Source organism: Vanacampus margaritifer, chromosome 20 (genome assembly GCF_051991255.1).
Source record: "Vanacampus margaritifer isolate UIUO_Vmar chromosome 20, RoL_Vmar_1.0, whole genome shotgun sequence".
NCBI lineage: Eukaryota > Metazoa > Chordata > Actinopteri > Syngnathiformes > Syngnathidae > Vanacampus > Vanacampus margaritifer.
Genome location: NC_135451.1, coordinates 9,347,778 through 9,371,605, shown reverse-complemented (window position 1 = coordinate 9,371,605; position 23,828 = coordinate 9,347,778). Strand labels below are relative to the sequence as shown.

Sequence of the window (23,828 nt, the reverse complement as noted above, 5' to 3'; positions counted from 1 at the left end):
AGGAAAGAAGGCTCACACACACAAACACAAACAGATTTATTGCTTTTGAATATTTACACAATAGCTAAAGGGGACACTTTTTCATTTTCAATTTTCAACTAAAGACAGAATCATTTGTTGAGCCTTTCAGTCTTTAAAGCAACACTAAGGAACTTTCCAGTTTACGTTGATTATGGCGACACCATATGGACAAAAGCGGTAATTTTATGCCTGAAGGAAGACCACATTTCCCATGAAGACAATCGCAATGTGTTGTTTTTTTTAGCTCACGCAATCGAGCTTTGGCATTCAAATTGACTTCTTATTCTTTTTAACAAATGGGGAAAGGGGGAAGTGACGTATGCCATGAAGCAGTCAGCACATTTGTATTTTTTTTTTTGCATGGAAGTGTTTCTACCATCCTTCTCAAAGTTGCTTAGTGCCAGTAAAAATGATGCAGATTCCCTCAGGCCATGGCAAAGGTATCATTCAACTCGTTTTAAGTCGATATTTCATCAGAAGAGTTATGAAAATCTTTTATTAAGGTTGAAAAGTTCCTTAAGGCACTGTCAATTTTATTTACATACTAATTAATTTAATCAAGTTAAAAAATAACCGACTTGAGCAGTAGTTAAAATCTGCCACATCTAGTCAGAACTATTTTTACGAATAGATAAGATATTAGATAAGGTCGAATTTCCTCTTTTGTGTGTTCCCCATTATACTATGACGTTCTTTTGTACATTTGCTAACATTCCAGCGCGTGTACTTCAATTACAGTATACAAAGAAACCATACATTTAACTATTTTTTCAGTTGGAACTCTTCAAGCACTAGTAGTTCAGAGCTCTGTAAAACGACTGACATGCCAGCGGATGAAGCAAAATCAAAGCAGACGAAAATTTTATTTTTGAGGTCTTAGGTGAGTCTCAGATTTTTGGAGGGCCAACAAAATAGTGTCATCATCATGTCATAATGACACATTCTGAGCCCAAGGGGCTGCAGCTCGGATGATGATGATGATGATGATGATGCCTGGATATACCCTCTCTTGTTTCATGTTGACTAATATCCAGCTTTTTGCCAAATTTTCTTCTATGGTCTTTTTTGAGAAGTCTTTGATGCTGGCTACAAAGTGACTGCGACACCATAGTTGCATCCGAGCAGTCCACGTCAAGAAGCAAACATCCATGACAGTGTATGCGGATGCAGCCTGGATGTTTTATCAGCCCTCCACACACTCACAGGGGCACCGCATGGTTGTCCATCTGATGTTTGGAACGTTTTTTTTTTTAAGAAGAAGAAACCTTATAATACAATGACCACTTCTCCTGCCACTGATTCTGACTGTCATTAGCTATCACTAACTTTTTTAAGCATTTGGGCCATATTATACCAATACGTTTGAAAATTAAGTTAAAAAAAACATTTATTTTAACTTTTATAATTTATTATTATGTCTACAGTCCACAATTTAGGTTAGGCATTTTTTTCCCCATAAAGCCCATGCGCAAGTAATACACCGTGCTCTTATGGGGAAAATATGTTTGTAGCATTTAGCCTCGTACTCGCTAATACGTACAAACATATTCACTGGTCAAAAATGTTCCATGCTTCCATAAAAGTAGTGTTGTCAGTGTACACTTTTCAAAAGAAGAGAAATATTAGATTTTTTTTTTTTAACAATATGCCATTCATTAGCAGTATTCCATACACGCAAGGTTTACTGCAGGCGCCTTTATTTGGCATCTGTCAAGGATCTAACATTAATCTATCACTACTTGTTACATCAGCCTTCCCCTCCTTAAAACTTCTCTTTATTTTTTTTTTGCTGAAATGGCTTTGAACTCCCACAGACCAAGGTGATCCCCACCGCACCTCTTTGGTTAGGTGCTTAGGTGGGATTAGGAAGGATGGATGAGGACTGAAGGCATCCTTTTGCCTCCTTAGCATTAACACCAAAGGGAAAAGTAAAATCCAGCGGAGCGGGCGGACAATACACTGGACACCTCTGTGTGCTTATCTCATCCTTTAGTTTCTTGTTTTTTTTTCCTCCTTAATACCTCTCGTTGGTTCTCTCAATGCTCTACAAAGAGATTCCGCTTTAGAGAATTAATAGGATTCATGAGATACATCACACTCTTTTATTTTCTATTGGTGAGGGAACAACATCAAACTCCTGAGAGAGTTGAACAGAGTCATTAGCGAAAAAAGAACACACCATCTAATCTGTTAATAAAAACAGCGGCGTGTAAATGAGAACTGTCATCCAGTCCCCGGTGGGATTATCTTTTTTCCCCACTGTACCCGACGCCTATCACCCAGGCTCCTTTGGCTGCTACCCACTTGGGAGAACACGCTAGATGTTCCCACTGCTATTTGGCCTCCAGCAAGTCGAACACAAAACCAAAGAACCTTTCAAAGTTAAACAAATCACCCTCTGGTGTTGTGTCCTTCCACATTTGGCTCCGACTCTCGCAGAAAACTAATGTTTGTCGACTACATAAACAGCTGCGTGGCACAGACAGTCGAGAAAAACAACATTAGACAATACCATGAGTTTATTTAACTTTCATGAAAGCAGCAGGAACAAAGTAGGTTAGTTGAAAGGATGATGTTCGTTGCACTAAATGATCTCTCATGTGAAGTTAGTGACTTTTACACTCAGAGTGCTACTACATAAACCATTTCTTGACCAGGAGCGATCCGTGGCAGCATTGGATCCAATTAATCAGTACTAATTTGTGTATGCATTGTGTTTAGAGTCCTGAGAAATAAATCACTATAAAAGGAGTATTAGGACCACATGTCGGTGCAAAAACAAAATATAGTCAATATAACACAGTAGAGTTGTGTGTGCTGACTTGTAGTACAGCAAAGAAACGGTCTAACTTCCTCTTCCATTGTTATTCTTAACTCATTCAAACCCCAAAAACGTATTGATCAGTTTTTTAATACTTTGTCCTTTACTCCCAAAAACATATTTTTTTCCAGTTTTAATACTTTGACCTTTATTCCCAAAAACGTATTCATCAGTTTTTTAATACTTTGTCCTTTACTCCCAAAAACGTATTTATCAGTTTTTTTTATACTTTGCCCTTCACTCCCAAAAACGTATTTATACGTTTATTTGTATTTATTTTTTTTAATGCTAGAGCATACAGAAGGCTTTGATGCAGCGTCTGACCTGAAGAGGTTGTTTAAAGCAATGGTAATTATTACAAAAAAAAACAGCCAGCAGGTGGCAGCAGAGTATAAGCGATCAGCCAGGCCCATGTTAGAATAAGCTCTTTTCCCCACAGTTTTAAACAGATTTGTGAATAATGATGAAACCTAGCTGTATTCTAATGCTAATCCCTGTGAAACTGATACAAATAATCCATGTTTTTATAGCAATAGAACACAATATTCTGTGGGCCTTAAAAAAATCTGTCAAAATCCAGTAAAACAGCCTGGAGCAAAGGGGTTTGCATCAGTGAAAATGGCTTTGAGTAAATGAGTTAAGCATCGTAATTTAAATGCCGACTTTCCAGAAGAATATTCCATAACTACAGTAATTATAACTAAATGAAGAATTTGTTATCTTATATAATATTGAAGAGGTGGGCACTTGCGTCTAGTGCTTTACGACACAAAACATTAAAAAAAATCTACACAGACTAAGAAGGACTATCCGTTCTGACTCAGATCGACAGACGAAAAACTGCGTCAGTCAGTGCTCAGTCCGCATATTTTTCGAAGGCTTTGCGTCACATAGCATTTGCCAAAAATGTGGGCATCCGTCAACGATGGGGCCGACGGACACCCGGACGTGCCACCCTCTGGTATTTAACAAATTGGAACACATCATTCTCGCATAACAACAAGGATGAAATGTTTCTACAGTTTTTAAGCATTTCCTTTAAAACATCCATCCAGGCATTTTTGCGGGCAGGTCATCCAAAACCATGTCTGGGAGGCAACAGACTGATGAAGATAACCCAGACATCCTCTTCCCTCATATTGCACTACAGCTCTCCAAGGAAAGCCTGAGGCGTTCTCAGGCCCTATGAGCTGTATAATAATCCCTCCAGCATGTTCTTGGTCTGCCCTAGTCATTAAACAGCCGCAGAACACCAGACAGACGGGAGGCATCCTAATCAGATACCTTGACCACCTTGGCTACTTCTTTTTACGGGGAGGAGACAAATTCTACCCTGATCTCCCTCCAGACTTTTGGAGCTGTACAACAAATCTCAGACTGCCTGTACCCACTTCTCATTCTTTCTGACCACACCGTAAATATTGTTTCTTGTAACTATAGCCAAGATGTGGAACATGTGACTCAAACAGTAAATCATTTGTCGACATTATATTACAATGCCTTTCAAAAACATGAGCAATGGATGGGCCAGAGGTGGGTATAGTAGCCCAAAAAAATTCTCAAGTATGAGTACTATTTACTTTAGAGCAGTGGTTCGAGTACCCCTATCCAGCCTGTTTTTGCATGTCTCCCACAGCCGACACAGGTGTTTCAAATGATCAGCCAATCAGCCAGCGCTGCATGTCTCCCACAGCCGACACAGGTGTTTCAAATGATCAGCTAATCAGCCAAGCGCTGCATGAAGCCTGATAACGATCCTCAGCGGTGTTGGCTGAAGGAGACATGGAAAATATGCCGGATAGGGAAACTCGAGGAATGGATGGGCCAGAGGTGGGTAGAGTAGCCCAAAAAAATTCTCAAATATGAGTACTATTTACTTTAGAGCAGTGGTTCGAGTACCCCTATCCAGCCTGTTTTTGCATGTCTCCCACAGCCGACACAGGTGTTTCAAATGATCAGCCAATCAGCCAGCGCTGCATGTCTCCCACAGCCGACACAGGTGTTTCAAATGATCAGCTAATCAGCCAAGCGCTGCATGAAGCCTGATAACGATCCTCAGCGGTGTTGGCTGAAGGAGACATGGAAAATATGCCGGATAGGGAAACTCGAGGACCGGGATTGAGAACCAGAGCTTTAGAGATGTACGACAAGTGAAATTAAAAAGTTGTCCTCTAAGTGACTAACTGGTAAGTACCTTCTGATTGTTTTTTTTTTTCTTCAATCAGAGCATGTACATCAAATACCATAAAACCCCACATGATTCAGCCCACCCCCCTTTTTTTCATCTGTAAGGACTCCCCTCTTACAATAAGAAAAACTGCTTACCTTAGGCAAGAAATAGACCAAAGTCTTCTGTGCCTTCTTCCATCCTTCTTCTCTCAGCAAAAGAATGATTGATCTCTCCATCGGTGCTAAGAGGTTCTTCCCCATTAGGTTCCTGCTGCCACCCCTGTCCCACTTTCCCTGAGCTATCATGGCAGGCCTGTCTGAGAGGCCAATGATAACGATAGGCCTGGGACACAAAGGTAAATCAATCTTAGCAATGGAGGCGCGAGGTGGGAATGAGTGTGGATGGACGTCGGTGTATATTATTCCAAAAGCTGTCAAGGATATGTTAGCAGTGCATACACAAACATTTAGGTATGTTCAAACATGTCGAGATACGGAACAATTTGTTATGGCACGGCAACTCCAGTTCCACAATAAGAAATTAATATAGCTTGACTGCGTATCTGTAACCATTATTTTTATTCGGTTTTCTTTTTTTACATAAGGGATTGAGTGTGGACAATTTGGTGTTAGCCGCCCCTCATAATAAATGTCAGCTGAAAATGTGTAAGCTAGCAAGCTCGGCATTTCCACCCAAGGGACAGTAGTGCCATAAATAATAATTCATACATTTAGGAAGAAAAAAAAAACGACTTAATTTCAGTTTCAGTTTTTTTAAAAAGTTTTTTTTAAAGATAAGCGTCGGTCTATAACCGCTAATTATATTACTTGCGTTACAGGAGGCTGCCATCTTTCTGCTTCCCGAATGTAGTTAGCCTCTGGTGGTGCTTGCAGCTAGTGTCAGACCCCAAGGGGTCAAACGCCGCTTACCTTCCAGAGGTGAGGCTTGCAGGTGGTTATCACTGAGTTCCGTGATTCGGGCTCTTACTGCTTGTCTCCCTCTGATCTGCTCTTGCTAGCTTCTCCCATTAGCCGCTCCAGCTATTTTTAAGCTGCTCCAATGAATTCTTGCTAGCCGTTACCGCTAGCCCCTGCTTGCTCACTGGTTGTAAATTGTAATTGGTGGTAGGCTTGCAAAGTGTGGTCTCTCTGAGCTGAGGCACCATAGTGCGCGTGCTTCCAAATCATTACATTCTATTATTTCACCACTAGATGGCACTAAAAAATATACACACTGTCCCTTAACAAGAGTTTTTCCACGCTAAGTTTTATGGAAGAACCAAAGTTACTTTCAAAGTCTGAAACGACATCACGCACAAGCGCCTACATCTCCTCGAGGTGTGATGGCCCTGCTATCAGGTCAAAGCCAAATGATAAGCAAAGCTGAATTGAGTTTTGTTGGTCGCACAGATTAGCGTTAGCTTCTGATAAGCAACCATGTACTTGACTGCTCTGTGAAATTGTTGGCGTAGTAGCAATGGGAGGCATTTGTGTTTCGTGATGTGTCTGTGTGTCTCACGCACACAGTGAAGTGCTGACTATAACATAAGTAAAAAGGTTTTTATTGGATTTATGGAAGGTTCTAGTTACAACAAACTGCCCCCCCCCCCCCTTTCTAGTTATGTAAACTTATGAGCAACCTTACAAACTGAAAGTAATCTTTTTCAAAACTATATTTATGCAACCAACACTTACTACTATAATTAGATTTGGCTGTCAGTATTGCAGGAGTGAACTATTGATCCAGCAGCACAGAGCCATTTTTATTCATTTATTTGAAAATGCCCCAAAAATTATATATTTTTTTAAAGATTGAAGGTAAAGAACTGTCAGAGCCGGGAAGACATTCAATAATTGTGACGCATATGAAAGTGATCATGGAAAATCAATTGAACGCCATCAAATATATTTGCTCATATCACCCACATGACCTTTAGCAAACGCAATTTGACATTAAACTAATGTCTTCTTAATCAATATGCATTTCGCGGTTTTAACAGAGCATTGATTTTGTGAGTATACTAAACCACTACGAAGCTGTCTGGCACATCACAGTAATTTAATTTGTAGAGTGATATTTAAAAAGAAAATCATATTATTGCTTTGAGTTTTATTTTGGGGGATTATATTCACTTTCATCCTATCAAAACTACACAATACACTATAATTTTGTCAGTCCAGCAAGTCAATTTGTTGAAAATAAAACACTCACACACAAAAAATGAATCAATATTTGATTATAAAATGTGTATTTCTTATCTATGTTGTGACTATCGCAACAAAATCTTGTTATCTTTAAAGCTCACCTTGACAAGGTTATGAGGGATTTACTGATGGTCTCTGCTTGCTGTTCTGTTTGAGTAGCACCAGTTTAAATCCAAGGATACATGCTCCGGACCCGAGACGGGGGAAATGAACTGTTGAACAATGGAACAGCAATTTAGCAAAGTGTTATGCAGAGCCTGGTAAAACAGCCAAGGTTAAAGTCTACTTAGTATATAGTCGGAAACGTATGGGCAAATCCACACCTTGAATAAATATGAAGGGAATCATAAGCACTAGCTGTAAATTGAAAAATGATTGAGAATGATCAAATATATTTGAAATAATTTATTTCAGTCTAAGCATGCATTATAAACTTCTCATATTTGTATGCACGAAGGTTTCAGTAAAATTTTAACTTTAGTGCCACGAATATTAATTTAGCCCTGGAGAACCCACGGGGTCAAATTTGGCCCCTATAAATTCTGCTACTCAAATAAAGACCTTTTTTTTTTTCCAGCAGTGATTTTGTGTTCTTGTTTCCATTGGCCAAAGTGTGTTTGTACATTCAAAATCCAGTTCTAAAATGCAACAAATAAAACAAAACAATTATACAGTATTGTTCAATGTAGCTATGTATTTGATTGATTATTTTCTTAAATTCTAAATAGTTTACTGACAGTTTTTGTTATTCAGATTTTTCGAAATGATACCCCTAAATCCCAAAAGGGTCAAATTTCGCCCTAATCTTAAATTAGGGAATAAAGGGTTAAAATTGAAAAAAAATTCAGTGAATTTATAGCAGTCATTTAATGTATGATTCATAATTTTCCAAAGAAGAAAAGGGTTATTGGGTTCTCCAGGGTTAAGAAATCAACCATTTCAAAAAATGTGTTGCAAAAAGCCGAATAAAGAACTAAAACACACAATATTTTTAATGCTACAATCATATAAACAAATTTTTTTTTAATATATATATTGTCTTATTTGTGATTAATATTGATGGATGGGTGGTCATGGATAAACCATATTAAAGGACAAATTAGATAATATAAGAAATTAAATATTCACTGTTATCTTTTTTCATCCAAACTGATATTGCCAGGCTTCTTGTTCTGTCGACCAAATAAAGAATAGAATTTCGCGACTACTCAAGAGATGATTACTTGTCCTGGCATCAGTCTGAAAAAGAAAAAAAAAGTGTGGTGTGCTCATTCATCACACCGCAGCTGCATATGGTGGCCTCACCTCTGACTAAGTGACCTTGCGTGAGTCTCCTTTCATTTACCACCTGTCTACTGTCTGCTAACTGGACTGGCTGGACATTATTGTTTTTCCACCCGTGCCCCTCACCTCCTCCTCCGGCAACAATGTACATCCTGTGATAGCAGGTCTGAGCTGTCATATCAGTATTCCTCACCAACGAAAATATTAGGAATTTAATTACAGTGGCACAAAAGACAAGGCGGCGGCTCAATGAAGTTTCATGGTAATAAGGCGACAGGAGGTTGAAGGCAGCATTTGTAAAATAATCATTGAGCTACACTTGATGAATTTTAAATGGCGAGATAAAAGGTGAGGTTTGGAATTGTCACAGCTGGATGGGGGGGGGGGGGGGGTGTATGCTTGTTTCGTAAGGTACAGAGGAAGTCCTGCTGTGAGATTTCAAACATTTTGCAGTCTGCGGGCCAAAGATACCAAGAAGTTCATGACCAGGTCGTATCATCGGAACAAGGCTGGTATTTATATTAAAAGAGCTTTGTGATACTGTTTCAACCATGGTGGATCTATAACAAAGAAAAGGATGAGCAGTCTGACAACTCAGTCTGCCCAAAATTTAAATAGCTGCCAAATGGTAGAGAAGTATGGCGGACCAAAACTGCCAAAATTAAAAATAAATAAATGACTGAATGATGAAAGAAAGAAAAAAAGAAAGAACGAAAAGTGAAAAAATAACATATACATATACATATATACATACACACATATACATACATACATACATATATATACATACATACACATACACAAATATACACACACATACACATACATATACTGTATATATATATATATATATATATATACACACATATACATACATACATATATACACACACATACACATACATATACTGTATATATATATATATATATATATATATATATATATATACATATACATACATACATATACATATATACTAATAAATAAAAAGTACAATTAAATACAAAAATAAATATGTACATAGAATTCAATTCCAATCAATCAATAAAAATGCTCTGCTCTCACATTTATTTCATGTTGCAGACGCTTTGTCAGGCCGAAATGTTATTTAAATGAGGGGGCGGGTCCTAAGCATGTCTTGGGCAATAAATAAACGTGAGAGCAAAGCATTTTTATTTATTGATTGATATTTATTTTGACATTTATTTCTATATTCTTAATTTTTTGAATCTTGTTTTTTACTTGTATTTATTTTTTTAGGGATATGTATACAATATATATATTTTTTATATTTCCATTTGTGTTTATTTTTTGTATAAAATTTTTTAATGATATTTTTTTATATCCGTTATTTTCACTTTTATTCATTTATTTATTTATTTTTTAATTTTGGCAGTTTTCGTCCTCTATAGAGAAGAGGATGGTTACAGAAAATATAGATTGTGGTGTATTCGTGTGTTAATGGTCTCAAAACCACACTGCATTTTCAAACCTAATATGCTAACACAGATATCTTCATAAAAGAGACATTTTCTAATATTTAATTTGTTAGTCTTGGATCGCCACCAGCAATTTTACTATGTTGCGAAAAGGTGAAGTACGACTAATTTGCTACCTTGCTTGCATTTTCATTTCCACACCCAGGGAACAGCCGCTTGCCTGCTTCGGACAATTTGTTCAGCACTTAAATAAACTATATAGAGGTGATATGATTGATCACTCAATGTAGCGCTCCCAGGCAGCAACATTTATCTGACCAAGCATGGAGTATTAGCAATAACTATCTGGGTATATGACTTTCACAGATGGCATAACTAGGGCAATGCTTCTAATAAACGTAAAAAGGCATGACTGGGTTTCACTAAAATAGTTTTAGCTGCCTCAGAAGGACGAGTGCTGACAAAGTCATGCTCATTCAGTACAGTAAAATTCCTTTCTAGAAAGTAATGCTTCTAAATAGATTAAATCCAAAGGTGGTAAAAATACCAGGAAGAAATTAGTTTCACCTTAGTCTTTGGAATGAAGGGCTCAGTAATCAGGGTAATTGCAAATAATAACCCCGGCCCACGGTGTAGGGCCTGGGGTTCTCAGCCAGTCCCTTCTGTCACTTTCCTTGTTCCCACTGTTGCTGTCATTAACATAGCGGGGCTGCGAGGCATATCCCGCTGTTCGGCATGATTAAGATAAGCACCGACTCTGTGTCATCAATTCCAGTAGCAGCTATTTCGAACGGACTTGTTTGCTTGCGTTTAGTACCTGGCTGCAAAAATTCCAACCGATGCACTAAAAAGTTTACTGTTTTTTTATGCAGTCGAGCTTATATTGAAGTTACTGCAGTACATTTAAAACATCGAATATGCTTTTTTTTGTGTATGTGCAACATTTTGTGAGAACGAGTCCACATTTTTCCAGCTGGAGAATAATTTTGGGTTAAGACAAACTGAAGACTTCATAATTGCCTGTTGAAGTGAATAGCTGTCACCCTCTAAAGGGGCCATTTACACAAGAACGCCTTTAGCTGAAAAGATCATTTAACACTTCTCAGAGTGTACATTTACTGGACCACTAAAATCAGTAGACATATGACTTACAATGATAACAGGTGTGCTGACGACTGGTTTGGATAAGACCCAACCGTACAAGTGGAATTCACTAGCTACTACTTAGCGTGCTTGTTGATTGTTTTACAAATCCATGTTTAAGTGGACTGTTTTGACTACCGGTATGTTGTCGTGTGTACTTTTCCAAACGGCAAGGACAAAATAAATGTTTAGAGTAATTGATGTACTCACCTAATCTGCTATAGCACCCTTAGACACTGAATAAGTAGAGATGGGCAAGCTATTTTGAAAAAAATGGTGAGTTAAGATACAAGTGGCAGCCATATTGGATGGGCCAAGTCTTCTTCTTCACTGCCCTCCACTGGTCAAATGACAATCACAATCACAATTGAAACTTAAATTTCTTCTTCCTCTTCTTCTTCTTCGTCCTCCTCCTCCTCCTCCTCTTCCACTTTCTCTTCTTCCTCCTCTCCTTCTCTACTGCCCTCCACTGGTCAAATGACAATCACAATCGAAACTTTTAAATTTCTTCTTCCTCTTCTTCTTCCTCCTCTCCTTCTCTACTGCCCTCCACTGGTCAGATGAAAATCACAATCCAAACTACTATTAAATTTTTCAATACAACGCAGTTTTTGTCAAAAACTGCAACATCACCCTTCTTCTATTCCCTGGTGAACAAACAAGAGCTTTTCCGTGATGTATTATAACATTTAATTTTGATCATTTTATTTGTGTCCCTTTCAATATGACGCAGGTGGCTCTAGCGCCCTCTATTGATGAGCTGGCACTGACACACAGTACATAGTTCTGTTCTATTGTTGTCGGCAAAAAACAAACAAAAAACATGTTGCTAGCACGCACTATGTTAGCTGATTTGTGATGACTAGCTTAGCTAACAATTGTTTTCAGGAGATAACTACATTTGTGGAGATTGTTTATTTTTCACATCCTGGTTGTTCACTGGAGCTTCCTATTGGGTTGCAAAGTAATGGCTAATGTGGATATTGCTTAACACTGAACAAGAAAATGGATGACTGGATATAAACTCTGATTAGCTTAGCAGCTGCTTGCTAAAATGACATCAGTTGTCTGATCAATTTTGGAAACCTCCCATAAGACGTCTGTCCTGGAAAACATTGCCAGTTCTTTCACATCAGGCTCAAAAATCTCACCTCCGTGGTCATCCCTTGCCATTTACAACACAGCGGATGATATTTGTCCAGTGTCTTAATGCTTAGATCCCTGTCTCCTAATTGATGTTGTTCTTCAGACAAGAATATTGATGGCACAGCTCAGCCAGATTGGCAGCTGCGTGAATCGTTATTAGCCCGGCAGTCGGACACCCCGGCATGTTGCGAGACGATGTTCAAGTTATGCTGCCGGTCCCCGGGGGATGTCATCACGGCTCAGTCAAGAGATAATTAACCATCTGAGGCCAAGAGCCCACAGGCCGGCGACCCGCTGAGTGAATGGGAGGAAAGCACAGGATAGAATAGCGACCCCTGTGGTGCGTTGACACCCTACAAGCAGTTGATGGACATCCAAACCCTTTTTGATGACATCACAATAATATGGTATGAACCTTTATTTATCACTGCTGCGAAAGTGGGTCGACGTATAGAAGCATAAAGACTTTAATCTGTTTAAATGTACTTACAAATACATTAGAATGTAATGTACTCATCTCAAGTGCATCAAACACATTTCATTTTGCTTTATTTCATTTTTATTAGGGGTGTCAGACGATTACATTTTTTAATCATAATTAATTGCATTACCTCAATTGTTAACTCACGATTAATCAATTGTTAACTCACAATTAAATTTAATATATGTTCTAGATGTACTTTTTTTTTTCAAGTTTTCATACTGTTGTTTACAAAAGTGGAAAAAAAATAAACTAATAGAAATGTGGCTGCATCTTTTAGTCATTGATACAGTAATTTAATAATAATTCATAAAATTGAGTACTGCACTGTAAAAAAAAAAAACGAGTGCGATACTGATTTGTGTTGAGAACTTTTCTGCCACTAGATGGCATAGTTACATTTGTAAGACGTTGGTAACAGCTCAGTGTATTTTTGTTTTCATATTAAGAGCTATCCAATCTTTAATATGAAGTAACTTGAAAAATTCTGCACATTTTTAAAATTGTAAAATACAACGTGACCTCAGTCTCCACAAAAATATGCATTATTATTACATTTATTACTGCTAAATTTTGACGTGCCTGCTGCGTTGCGACTGGAATTCCCCAAGTACAGGCTTTCCAAATAAGGAGCAGTCATTAATCGCGCGTTAAAAAATTTGTGTCGTTAAAGGAACTTTAAATTAACTCAAAATTAACACACTAATTTTGTAACCCCTAATTTTTATACTTGCGAGACTAACTTTAACAACATAGTGACGATGAAGCTGAAATTTGAGCCCTTTATCACTTTGCAACATCCACTGAATTTTCTTCACTTTTTTTATGGGATAAAAGTGTCAAACATTCTCCAGTGTCATGACATAATAATAATTAGCTTACTGCAGTTAAAGCAGGCAAAATATTAGAAACGCCTCAGCATCAAACGCAGTTCTATGAGAATCACTGCAAACTACAACAATTAGAATATTATCTTTAGGAAATGTGTTTGCTATCACTTATTATTTAATACAAACCATGTAAAAATGTATGTTTTAACAACATGTCTCGAAAAAAATTGCTATTTGTCATAAGAAGTTGTTCACAAACTTGAACAAGCACAAAAACCTTTCCACATTAATTGTATATCATTATAAACTACAGCGTTAATGATTCAGACAAAAAAAAGAAAAGAAACCTGCATCCCATTATCAGAGAAACATCTAAGTAAAGATGAATGACCTAAAAGCAAATCGCTCAGCTCACATTATAAACACCATCTTTCTTGGATTTGCAAAAAATATCAGAACATTAAGACCTCAATTTTCCTCATTTATAATCTGGATATTCCAACTTCACACAAACAGCTTTTTTTTTAATATAATCGCATTTGTCAGGGAAGTGAAGAGATGCTCATCACACAAACACGTTTTCCCCACACCTGACAATCGCAGCCCCTTTGAAACAAGCTCAGAAGAGACATAATCCATATACTTCCAGATCGGATGTTCACACACACACACACACACACCCCAATAATTACACACCTTCAATTGAACAGCGGATCAGGTGAAGCGACGTGATTGAGCGGACGGCGGTTGTGGACATAGGATTAAGCGCCATGTTCATTTTGTGCTCAACATGGATATTGACTTTCTGTTGTCCTACAGTCACTTCAACCCTTCTACACCGTTGACATGACGACTCGCACCCTAATGCACCAGGCTGACACTAATGTGGTGGCGAATCAGCGCTGGATCTCTCAGAGTGGGCTTCATCAAACCCAATTGCTTAATTCACCAGTTGTTGCCATTTTCCACTGAAGCGACCCACTTCGCTCCCAGTGGTTTTGCTGGATTTTGACTGATTTGGCAAGGTCCACAGAATAGTCTATAAAAACATGGAACCTACCAAAAGAAAGTTTAGCGTCTCTCCTTTCATCAGGAAAAAATATATATTTGTATCGGTTTCCATTTTGCAGCAATTAACATTAGAATATATAAGTTCCATCAGTATTCACATTCCTGTCCTTGCAACATGGCCCTGGCTGATCTCTTATACTCTGCTGCCACCTGCTGGCCTTTTTTTGTAATAACTACCATTTAAGTGACTTCTTCATGTCAGAAGCTGTCTAAAAGCCTTCTGTATGCTTTAGCATAAAAACATAAAATAAAACAAAACTTGAGTGAAGGACAAAGTTATCAATAATTGGAAATTAAAAAAATATTTTTTTACTAACTCAACAATACGTTATAAAATGTGCTCACAATTAACAAGATGAGTAGAATACAGAATAATAGAATATGACACCAACCCTGTGCTTCTCAATTTTGTTACACAGGGGAAGAAGAATATATGACTATAAATTGTATCGTTTGTCTATAAAATTGTTGTAAGTGCACCCCTGCAGATGAGCTAATACTCATTGCGAAAAAAAAGAGCGCCACTGCCACCTACTGTAGTGGATGTGCAATTACATTTTATTCTAGTACGGCACAAAAAAATGCACCCATTCAAAAACAATAAATAATACATAACCTTTCCCCAATGCAACCTTTTTCCAGACTCTCCCATATAGATCACGGGTCTCCAAAGGGAACCACAGCTGGTAAATTATCTTCCCTAAGGGAGCGTCCCATCTTTGAGCGTGAAGTGATATATTACCAATATGAAGCGTCTGGAGCTCAAGTATTTATTTACAACCATAGTAAAGTATTTTCATTGCTACTCTGCATCTTCACAGGGAATTATGATCACTGCAGATTTACAGCACTGTTTAAAAAAAAAAAAAAATGTGGACAAGATATGTGTTTTTTTTCCCTCCCTGTATCACAATTCAAAATAAATTCCACAGTTCAAAGACTATATATATATATATATATATATATATATATATATATATATATATATAGTGACAATTTTCTGATAGGTCTAAAAAAACATTTACATTCATTAAACATCTAATTAATCTGATAAGTCACAGTTAATGTATCAGATAAATACTCAATATTGTTGTTTTAAAAACACAATTTAATAATAATTTTCCATAGACGTTGCATGATCAACATCATATATATATATATTTTTTTTTAAAAAAGATTATCGATCGATTCAATCAGAAGATGGAGCAATAATATATATATATTTTTAAGTTTTTATTATTTACTCTCCATAGTGAAAACCCACATAAATGACGTCAATTAAAATGAATGTGAAAAATAAAATAAAATGAAATAAAATATATACATATAAAAAAAGCTGAAAAACATAAAATAGAATATGTAATGTCTTCTAATTTTGTGGAGCCGATCAATGACGTCATTAATTGATTATGCAAATTAACACTTACAGCCGATCACCAAATTTGCATAAAATGCAAAAATATTGTCTGATCCCGATCCAGCCAATCAGATCGGTGTAAAATCTATGTTCCAAGCAGACAAAGTTAGAAAAAAAAACTGAGTTCCTCTTCTCAAGTGAAGAGAAAGAAATGAGTAAGAAGCAGGAAGAGGGAATAGAAGAAAAAAAATCAACATGCTGCAAATTCAAAGGCTGGCAGACATTATGTCCATTTATCACCTGCTGCAGTGTGAAGAATAAAAGGCCTTGTACGAATGGAGTCTATTATGGAAAGAGAGAGCCGCTAAGCCGCTTGCCACTGTTGATTTCTTGCAAAAGTCGATAAATTGAGCAAGGCCTAAGCGGGCTATACGTTGTGTTAAACAGTGAGCGCCGCTTGGCATGCTGCATTTGTCAGCGGCGCTTTAGCTGATTGCATCCCTGTATTGACTCGCCGCATTCATGCGCTCGCCATGCAGAAAATGCACCGGCGAAAAATGCTCTCTGATTGTGCTATAATGACTCTAATAATACCTCTCGTTTTACACCGTGTTCCTTAAACCAAGATAGAGCTGGGCAGATTTGGACACACAGATCACACCGGGATCAATGCTAAGAACAGGAAAAAGACACAATGATATCTAATCAATACCCTATGTGTCACTCATTCCTTTATGTATAGTTATGTAAGACAGTTTAAAACAAAGAGGCAAACTAGGGACGAGGCAGGATCAAAATATGAAATCAACAAAGTAAAACAACAAAGATCAAAGTAACAGGGAATAAACTTTCAACAAAAGGAAACATGACAGGTTTAACATCAAGACGCGAGTGGTTGAGGGAGCCCCATTGGTAGACACAAGGAACTGAGCTAACAGGCTAAAATGAAAGCTAACAGCTAAGCTAAGACAGCTAAGACAAGAGCCATTTCTCAATTTACGTTCTTGTCAGTTTTTACGTCCTTGTGGTTTTGTGAAATGTCAGTCGTGTGCCGGTCGAATTGAAAGTACAATTAAATCAAGAACGCACGGAATAACTGGATGTTGTTCTTGTCAGATAGCTTAAATCAAGCTAGCTGAAAAGCTAAACCAATCAACCAACCACTTGTGAAGGTTTTGGATAGGAAAATAGCTTTTACATTTTGTGCTGTTAACAGAGAAAAAACGTCCGTGTCAAGGAAGGACATTAACAATTACACAACGGTTTAAAATTTACAAAAAGCCCTAAATTCTGAGATTTTTTTTTTTTTCTCCTCGCATGCGTTCTTTTCAGAAAACTGTACTTTGTGATTTCGCAAGATCTGTGTACTTTATATTGAGAAATGGCCAAGCCATGGAACACCAAACACAAGACACAATAAGAAAAATAAACTAAATATAATCTCAACCAAACCAATAAAAACACAGATCATGGCAATATTTAACATTAGCACATGAGAGCAAAACAAAACAAATCACTCCTACTCCCCCTAAAACTTTTTAACCTCAAAATTCCCCCACCATAAAGATAAAAAAAAAAATCCAATCATAAATTTCAGCAAAATTGGCCTCAAAACCGCAAAATAAATAAAAAAACAAAATAAAAAATAAAATAAATTAATTTAAAAATATATATTTTACATTTGAATTACTGTCTAATATTTGGGTTTCTGGAGTGTCTGCCCACCCATCAACTGTAAAATTCCACAACCAAGTAATACTTGCTGCTTATGTTAAAAAAGGCATCTTTAAGCAAGTCATTCAGGCTAGGGCTAGTTTAACATATACATACGTTCCCATTGAGTTTCTCCACCCATGACTTGGTATTTACCTCGGCGAAGATCTGCCATTTTCTTTTCTCGTTTTTTTCAACTTTCCGAACAGCTAACACAGTTTTGCCACTGCGCCGATAGAACAAGGTTATATAGGCTATTTGTTCTAGTTATAAAATTCAATTGTCTCATCAAGATGACATTTGACCTTTAGCTGCATGTCTAACTTGCAGTAATTAGGATGAATGTAAAGACACCACTTTTAATGTGCATCTATTTCTGTTTATTAAATAAATCAACAGTGTCCCATATTAGTCACACTGTGTGCGTTGTTTTTTTGTTGCCATTTGTCTCATTATTGCAGTAAGTAGCACCGTCTTTTCCCTTCGCAGGTTCCATCATGTCTCGTCTTACCAGCTCCCGCCAGACTGTGTCTCTCATTATTCACCCTCAATTATGTGAAGAGTTTGTCCTGCACTGCTTAATTACTTCTTCCAGGAAGATGATAAGTTAATTTTTGCGATTAACCCTCTGACACTTCAGCAGACGAGAATATCATGAGGAGATTATCTTTCCCGTTACCGGCTGACTCGCTCTCTGACATCGGGTGCATTTATTTGCAATTCTAAAAAGCAGAAGAAAAAAATATATATTCAGTGTTTATTCATTCAGGACCAAAAAATAAAATAGGTGGACAAAAAATAATTATTTGCAAAATCCATTTAAGTGTAACTGGGTTCTCTCGCGTTGAAATGAAATGTCCTTGGGCCCTTGATGGTATTGTCATGTAAAAGAAGATGGCAGGAAACAAGTTGCAATTAGCGCTCTGGCTCGCATCCCTTCATCTCTCTCGCTCTCTCTCTCTCCCCCCACTGCACCATCTCCTCTGATTACTGGCATTACAGCAAATTTGCAGTTGATAATCAGCTTCAGATTCCTGCTAAATTTCTCATTACTCTGCTGGAGATGTCACTTGGGCTTTGAGTTTGAATTAATAGGGTTTAATCTGCAAGTGTGTGCGTGCGGCGGCGCACGTGTGTCTGGCCCTGCATCCGTGCTAACGCATGGCCTCAGACACATCATACGCGTCAGGTACGATCTTGTAAGGATTCCCATGATGCCTCTTGTTTAACAATTACCCTTCATACTTCATTATTTCTGATTGCTGCGGAATAATTATGTTCAACTTTTCTCAGCGCAAAAGCTCAACATTCTTAGGAGGAAGAAAGTCCAAAACTTAACTCTTTTGCCACATTGTCATGAACATAGGCGTAGCTAGCTCATTTTTGGGGGGTGCTTAGGCACCCTTAATTGTGAAGCCAAGTACACCCAAAATTTAAGATATGTATTTTATTTTTTTTAACAAGCTAGAAAAGTTTTAGAACCATAAGTACTGGTAAAGTAATTGTACAGCTAAGCAATGACCTTCACATTAATTTTCTGGCAAATCCTGGGCCCACTAGATCACCTCATAAATTTTACGTAGTTGGTCCTGGATATTTATTTCCTTTGGTTTTAAATGTCTTTACATCTTTTGCTTTTAAATGCATTTAATTGTTGACAATGTATGTTCTGAGAACTACTCAATTCTAGTCTAGTCTAGTAAATAAATAATATTAACAATGATAAAATAATCTTTCTTTTCTTTGATCCTTCCTCGGGTCTCCTGACAACCTCACGACTCTAGCTGGATTCTGGGGTAGTCTGTTTAGGTGAACGGTATGGGATTTTTTTTTTTATAGGTTTTAGGTGAATTAATGAGTACACACTTTCACACATACAAAACTTCAACCCCAAAAAAATAAACAAAATTAAAAAAAGCGCAATGATGATGACATGTCGAATCGGTAAAATTACCAAATTAACGATACTGAGCTCTCTCAGAAACTGAAAAAGAAAGAAGTAGAAGAATTAAAAAAAGAGTAAATAAATAAATAGTTCTATTTTAAATTAAAATAGAATAAATAAATAAAAAGTATATAAAATAAATATTTTAAATAAATAAATAAAAGTAGATAAAATAAATATTTTAAATAAATTTTAAGAATTACTGAAATAATTCATTTTAGAATTTTGATTAAGCTACTTTTATTCTCTTGGCTTGGTGGATGTCTTCAGCTCTTCTGTTTGTACTGTAAATGGTTTTAGCTCTTGTGCTTTTGGTTGTGTGAAGCACATTGCCTTAAGTGTGATGTGTATGAAGACTGCTTTAAAAAAAAAAACATGGGTAAAGGAACTGCATTTCATATGGACTAAAATGTGTTTCATACTTGGAAAAAATGAACAGTATGATGTCTTATTAAGGTGCATCTATTTTTCATTGGTATAAATGCTTTTTGTATTTTTTACTATGCCGTTACAGATGAAAATGATCCATGCTTATATCGTCTGCCATTAATTTATATTTTCTTGGCTATTCGTGGACAATCCAACTGTGATTCTGCACTTTTCGTTCTTAATCAAAATACGAGGCAACATGCTGCGTTCCACAGAAGTGATTCATAATCAGTCCCCAGTCATTAATATGATTACGATATGGACACCTGGCTTGTGAATAAACAACATTCTCATTGGCCCGCTGCCATAATCACTTGAAAATGATCCCGCCGAACGCCGCTTTGCTCATCAGCAGCAATATACTGTAGCTTGCTGTGGACATGAGGGAGAACTCGGAAGGCAGCTTGATGAAGAGCTAAACATTTGTACTAGTTTGACCGTTTCTGTTCTTTTTCTAATCTTGCTGTGGAGGGAGTCGTAATCATATCTAAACTTAATAGGCCTCATTGTTGCCGATTCGTCATGTCTGCTTATTGAATGTGATAGCAAGATACTCAAAAACAATTCATTTCTGTTTTGTTTTCAGCCTGTTGTCACTAGCCATTACTGTATCAAATCATCTTTAATTAGAGGCACAGGCATTATAACTGTGGAAACAAGAGATATAATCGGCACAGATTTGCTTAGCACAATCGTTCAATGGCGCATTTCTTAACCCTGCAAAATCAAACCCTAAAAGTTTTATTGCAGAAACAACCCATCAACGTGCACATTTGGGTGCAGCTGCCATCACCTTCGCTTAAGCCAATCAGAGTGCAAACCACCCTCGAAACCGTTTGAAACATAAAAACTGATTTATTTAGAAACTGAGATCTTCGCCTCGCTGGAAGCCAACCCTGACATGATTCTCACTGACGTCCCTCCCGTTGTAGTCTCGAGGCGCTGTGGGGGTCCAGCCTGGTGCTGCACCCCCACAGCTTCTCTGATACCCAAATATTACCTTCGTGTTTTAACAGCATGAGATGTGAACCCAGAAGACAACGGTCTTCCGGCCTCGGCGGAGTAAAGCCACAAAGTTTTGGGGAAAGAAAGTGTGGGCGGTGCAGCTACGTAGGCAGAGAAAGCGAGGTTTGAAATCAGAAGTCAAGATAAATATATATATTTTTTTATGCTTGCAAATATCAATTATTATTTATTACACGAGACAATTTGTAATTTTGGTACAGATTTTATTTAGCAAGCATCATGGAAGTTGACGTGCTTAATTAGCTTTTGCAGGCCACAAAAAAAATGGTAAGGTGGGCCAGATCTGGCCCCCGGGCCTTGGTGTTAAACACCTGTCATTTAGAATAATAGAAGTATAACAGTGTTTTCACCAAGCAGTTCGGTTGAGTATGGACTAGGACCGTTTTTAAATTGAATCTCAGTTTTAGTCCAGTTTCAAATATGAACTAAACTGAAAAAAAAAAAGCTTTATTTAACAACATTAATTTAGACATCCAATTTAAATTCACTATCCAGTTCATGACTGTTAGCCAGGGTGCCAGAGGGCCCAAGTTAACAGGACAAGGGCCACTGGGCCCAAAAACAATAACTTCTGTTTTCTTCTCATTCCATTTCAAGAAAGTCAATGCCGTCCAGGCGTCGATTTCCTCCAGACGTGACAAAAGTTACCTCAAAGAGGCTCAGCAGGACATAGGGATGTACAATTAATTGAAATTCAATTACAATTTTAATTATTACACTCCACAATTACAAATCAGCATAATCGTAAAAAGATTATTAACATTAATTTTTGAGTCGTTTAAATTTATACCTTTTTAAAAAAATTTAAATAACTAATTAAAAAAAAAATCATCCAAAAGGAACTTGCACAATTATAGTCTTTCAAAAAATGTATTTGTCTTCATATTTTATATTTGTTTTTTTACATTAAAATATTTTCTTAGTTTGTACCAAAATAAATATAAAAAAATTATCGTCCTACTGCACAGTGCAAATGAAGCACTCCAACTTATATAAAACAAAGTTTTTGCCAACATAAATAAATAAATAAATATTATTATAAATTCTGTTTGGTCCAAAAGGAACTTACATAATTATGTTTATTTTTTTTTTAATTGGTCTGAATATTTTTAAAAGAGTAACCATTTTCTTGTTTTGTACAAATAAATAGATGAATAATCGTTTAAATCGTGATTTCAATTACTGCTAAAATAATCGTATTAATTTTTTTCCATAATCGAGCAGCCCTTGCAGGACATCTGGCAGACATTCGCATAGGAGCGGAAGGAAATACCATGGACCCCAAGGGCGGCAGATGCCAGATACAATGAAATCAGCAGAGTCCCCAGGGTTGAACCCTGTGGAACACCATATGAAAGTGGGGGCAGCGCAGGACTCAAAGCAACTAAAGGCAAACACAAAACGTTCCATCAGCCAAATAGGATCTAAACCACTCAAGGGTACTACTACTAATGCTCGCCTGGTTCTGCAAATGTGCCAACAGAATAAAGTGGTTCACCATATCGAACGTTGCCGTTAGATCCAACAAAACAAGCCACACACAGTTTTCAGTGTCACAAGCCTAGAGGATGTCATTAAAAGACCCGCAAGAGTTATGACGACATTTCAGTGAAAGAAAAAGAGACACGATGCCATGAAACAAACGTACCCCATGAAATATTCAGATTTGGCCATTTTTCATCACTAAAAGTGCTCAACTGTCACAATGAATTGAAGTTGGACTCATTTCTAACGCGCTGTATATACAAACCGTTTGTGGCAGATTCACCTTGCCTGGCGTCAGACGCAGGGGACTTTACAGATAAGCGACCAATAATATTTAAGCGGCGGGTGAGGTGATGCAAAATTCAGCCTTCTCACTTCATGCTGCGCCTCAACCAAAGGCAGACGACGCACATATAAATAAATAAGTTGGCAGGAGACGTGCTCTTGAAGAAGCATTAGCAGGCTGACGGCTTAAGCTTAGGGAGAGAGGAACCAGGGACAAATTTAGCAGCAGATCTTAGAATAACTAGGTGGGGATAAAGCTTATAAAAAAAGTGCAAATGGCTGCACTTCTGGACAGCGTGCTTAAGGATGACAGGGATGAAATGCTGACTTTAATATTTGCAGTTTAGCGGGGGGGGGAAATAATCATTAATATATGCACTCAAACGGCAACATATTCATGGCTACCTTTTTTCTTTTTTGTTATTGTTGGATGAGATGTAGCTTCATTATTTATTTGACTCATTCCTAGGAGTCATTCATTTGCAATTTCCAATCCAGCACTGGGGGCCAAAGGTGATATTTTTGCACCACACCCGAAATCCCTAGTAGCGTTCCCGCCACTGCCAACTTGTCGAACGTCCTTCACGGTTTAAGAAAGAAACGGCGTCAAATGGACTCACACAGCGCCGGTCTCCTGCCCGTCCTCCGTCGGCAGCTGATAAGCGGGATTGGACTCTTAGCTTCAGTGACTGGGACATCTGGTCCTCCCTGCAGACATACCCCCCACCCCTCCCCTTCCACATTTGTCCATCATCATCTTCAAGCATTCAAACAGAAACGCGGCTCCTCGACTCTCTCCTCCAAGTCCTCCACTCGAGTCAATACACCGCTGCTCCTGGAGCTATTACCGATATGCTCCGGCCGAGTGTAAAACTTCTATCTTCTGCTTATCAGGACAACAAGCTATCGTCCGGGAAGAACTTCCCATTATGGCACACCGCCTCTCCATTTTCCGCAACAATGATACAGAAGTTGTC

General features: G+C 37.6%; 1 protein-coding gene across 6 annotated transcripts in view; it reads right to left on the bottom strand.

Annotated features, from left to right (window-relative positions):
* Window positions 1-23,828, bottom strand: part of adarb2 (adenosine deaminase RNA specific B2 (inactive)) — a 254,338-nt gene that overhangs the window by 187,102 nt on the left and 43,408 nt on the right. For 4 of the 6 annotated variants that reach the window (XM_077554643.1, XM_077554641.1, XM_077554640.1 and 1 more), the window contains exons 3-4: window positions 7,318-7,428; window positions 5,168-5,354 (exon numbers count right to left, since the gene is read on the bottom strand). The exons of 1 other annotated variant lie outside the window; for it this stretch is intronic. The gene's annotated coding sequence lies outside the window, so the exon portion shown is untranslated. Of the gene's footprint in view, window positions 1-5,167; window positions 5,355-7,317; window positions 7,429-23,471; window positions 23,527-23,828 lie in introns of those variants that run through there. One more of the 6 variants, XM_077554644.1, reaches the window with a different exon arrangement.